Raw genomic sequence first — 3,193 nt, 5'->3', positions numbered from 1 at the left:
AGCTTTTTTTGAAAACTTTTCACTTTGTATATAATAATTTAGCCAAAAAATAGAGTCAATGCCCGATCTCTGAATATTAGCAGGTTTGGGCCTGGTTAGTACATGGATGGGAGACTGCCTGGGAATACCAGGTGCTTTAAACTTTTTGGAAATTTTCACGATTTATATAATAATCTTGCAAAAAAAAAAAAAAAAAAAAAAATGAGTCAATGCCCGATCTCTGAATCTTACCAGGTTTAGGTCTGGTTAGTACTTGGATGAGAGACTGCCTAGGAATACCAGGTGCTTTAAGCTTTTTTGAAACTTTTCACTTTGTATATAATAATTTAGCCAAAAAATAGAGTCAATGCCCGATCTCTGAATATTAGCAGGTTTGGGCCTGGTTAGTACATGGATAGGAGACTGCCTGGGAATACCAGGTGCTTTAAACTTTTTGGAAAATTTCACGATTTATATAATAATCTTGCAAAAAAAAAAAAAAAGTCAATGCCCGATATCTGAATCTTAGCAGGTTTAGGTCTGGTTAGTACTTGGATGAGAGACTGCCTAGGAATACCAGGTGCTTTAAGCTTTTGGGTTTTCTTTCCTACTTATATAATGTACTGGTGATTAGATGGGCTGGTCTTTAAATAGCCCTCTCTTTGCAGCAGTCTTCGCTTACGGCCATACCAACCTGGCTATGCCCGATCTCGTCTGCTCTCGGAAGCTAAGCAGGTTTGGGCCTGGTTAGTACTTGGATGGGAGACCGCCTGGGAATACCAGGTGCTGTAAGCTTTTTGGAAACTTTTCACTTAGTATATAATAATTTTGCCAAAAAATAGAGTCAATGCCCGATCTCTGAATATTAGCAGGTTTGGGCCTGGTTAGTACATGGTTTGGAGACTGCCTGGGAATACCAGGTGCTTTAAACTTTTTGGAAAATTTCACGATTTATATAATAATCTTGCAAAAAAAAAAAAAAAAAAAAAAGTCAATGCCCGATATCTGAATCTTAGCAGGTTTAGGTCTGGTTAGTACTTGGATGAGAGACTGCCTAGGAATACCAGGTGCTTTAAGCTTTTGGGTTTTCTTTCCTACTTATATAATGTACTGGCGATTAGATGGGATGGTCTTTAAATAGCCCTCTCTTTGCAGCAGTCTTCGCTTACGGCCATACCAACCTGGCTATGCCCGATCTCGTCTGCTCTCGGAAGCTAAGCAGGTTTGGGCCTGGTTAGTACTTGGATGGGAGACCGCCTGGGAATACCAGGTGCTGTAAGCTTTTTGGAAACTTTTCACTTAGTATATAATAATTTTGCCAAAAAATAGAGTCAATGCCGATCTCTGAATATTAGCAGGTTTGGGCCTGGTTAGTACATGGTTTGGAGACTGCCTGGGAATACCAGGTGCTTTAAACTTTTTGGAAAATTTCACGATTTATATAATAATCTTGCAAAAAAAAAAAAAAAGTCAATGCCCGATATCTGAATCTTAGCAGGTTTAGGTCTGGTTAGTACTTGGATGAGAGACTGCCTAGGAATACCAGGTGCTTTAAGCTTTTGGGTTTTCTTTCCTACTTATATAATGTACTGGTGATTAGATGGGTGGTCTTTAAATAGCCCTCTCTTTGCAGCAGTCTTCGCTTACGGCCATACCAACCTGGCTATGCCCGATCTCGTCTGCTCTCGGAAGCTAAGCAGGTTTGGGCCTGGTTAGTACTTGGATGGGAGACCGCCTGGGAATACCAGGTGCTGTAAGCTTTTTGGAAACTTTTCACTTAGTATATAATAATTTTGCCAAAAAATAGAGTCAATGCCCGATCTCTGAATATTAGCAGGTTTGGGCCTGGTTAGTACATGGTTTGGAGACTGCCTGGGAATACCAGGTGCTTTAAACTTTTTGGAAAATTTCACGATTTATATAATAATCTTGCAAAAAAAAAAAAAAAAGAGTCAATGCCCGATCTCTGAATCTTACCAGGTTTAGGTCTGGTTAGTACTTGGATGAGAGACTGCCTAGGAATACCAGGTGCTTTAAGCTTTTTGAAACTTTTCACTTTGTATATAATAATTTAGCCAAAAATAGAGTCAATGCCCGATCTCTGAATATTAGCAGGTTTGGGCCTGGTTAAGTACTTGGATGAGAGCTGCCTAGGAATACCAGGTGCTTTAAGCTTTTTGAAACTTTTCACTTTGTATATAATAATTTAGCACAAAAATAGAGTCAATGCCCGATCTCTGAATATTAGCAGGTTTGGGCCTGGATAGTACATGGATAGGAGACTGCCTGGGAATACCAGGTGCTTTAAACTTTTTGGAAAATTTCACGATTTATATAATAATCTTGCAAAAAAAAAAAAAAAAAAAAAAAATGAGTCAATGCCCCGATCTCTGATCTTACCAGGTTTAGGTCTGGTTAGTACTTGGATGAGAGACTGCCTAGGAATACCAGGTGCTTTAAGCTTTTTTGAAACTTTCACTTTGTATATATAATTTAGCCAAAAAATAGAGTCAATGCCCGATCTCTGAATATTAGCAGGTTTGGGCCTGGTTAGTACATGGATGGGAGACTGCCTGGGAATACCAGGTGCTTTAAACTTTTTGGAAATTTCACGATTTATATAATAATCTTGCAAAAAAAAAAACAAAAAAAAAAAGTCAATGCCCGATATCTGAATCTTAGCAGGTTTAGGTCTGGTTAGTACTTGGATGAGAGACTGCCTAGGAATACCAGGTGCTTTAAGCTTTTGGGTTTTCTTTCCTACTTATATAATGTACTGGCGATAAGATGGGATGGTCTTTAAATAGCCCTCTCTTTGCAGCAGTCTTCGCTTACGGCCATACCAACCTGGCTATGCCCGATCTCGTCTGCTCTCGGAAGCTAAGCAGGTTTGGGCCTGGTTAGTACTTGGATGGGAGACCGCCTGGGAATACCAGGTGCTGTAAGCTTTTTGGAAACTTTTCACTTAGTATATAATAATTTTGCCAAAAAATAGAGTCAATGCCTGATCTCTGAATATTAGCAGGTTTGGGCCTGGTTAGTACATGGTTTGGAGACTGCCTGGGAATACAAGGTGCTTTAAAACTTTTTGGAAAATTTCACGATTTATATAATAATCTTGCAAAAAAAAAAAAAAAAAAAAGTCAATGCCCGATATCTGAATCTTAGCAGGTTTAGGTCTGGTTAGTACTTGGATGAGAGACTGCCTAGGAAT

At 39.1% G+C, this 3,193-nt stretch overlaps 4 non-coding genes across 4 annotated transcripts; all 4 read left to right on the top strand.

Moving 5' to 3' along the window:
* The first annotated feature begins 655 nt into the window (after window positions 1-655).
* LOC113103962 (5S ribosomal RNA) lies at window positions 656-774 on the top strand. The gene has a single exon (XR_003291767.1). It is a non-coding gene; the product is annotated as a 5S ribosomal RNA (ribosomal RNA).
* A 368-nt stretch (window positions 775-1,142) lies between these two features.
* Window positions 1,143-1,261, top strand: LOC113103961 (5S ribosomal RNA). The gene has a single exon (XR_003291766.1). It is a non-coding gene; the product is annotated as a 5S ribosomal RNA (ribosomal RNA).
* Window positions 1,262-1,620: 359 nt separating this feature from the next.
* On the top strand, window positions 1,621-1,739 carry LOC113103960 (5S ribosomal RNA). Its single transcript, XR_003291765.1, has one exon. It is a non-coding gene; the product is annotated as a 5S ribosomal RNA (ribosomal RNA).
* A 1,069-nt stretch (window positions 1,740-2,808) lies between these two features.
* On the top strand, window positions 2,809-2,927 carry LOC113103959 (5S ribosomal RNA). Its single transcript, XR_003291764.1, has one exon. It is a non-coding gene; the product is annotated as a 5S ribosomal RNA (ribosomal RNA).
* The last annotated feature ends 266 nt before the right edge of the window (window positions 2,928-3,193 follow it).

This window comes from Carassius auratus, unplaced genomic scaffold (genome assembly GCF_003368295.1).
Source record: "Carassius auratus strain Wakin unplaced genomic scaffold, ASM336829v1 scaf_tig00217876, whole genome shotgun sequence".
Lineage (NCBI taxonomy): Eukaryota > Metazoa > Chordata > Actinopteri > Cypriniformes > Cyprinidae > Carassius > Carassius auratus.
This window is presented reverse-complemented; position numbering and strand designations above follow the sequence as displayed.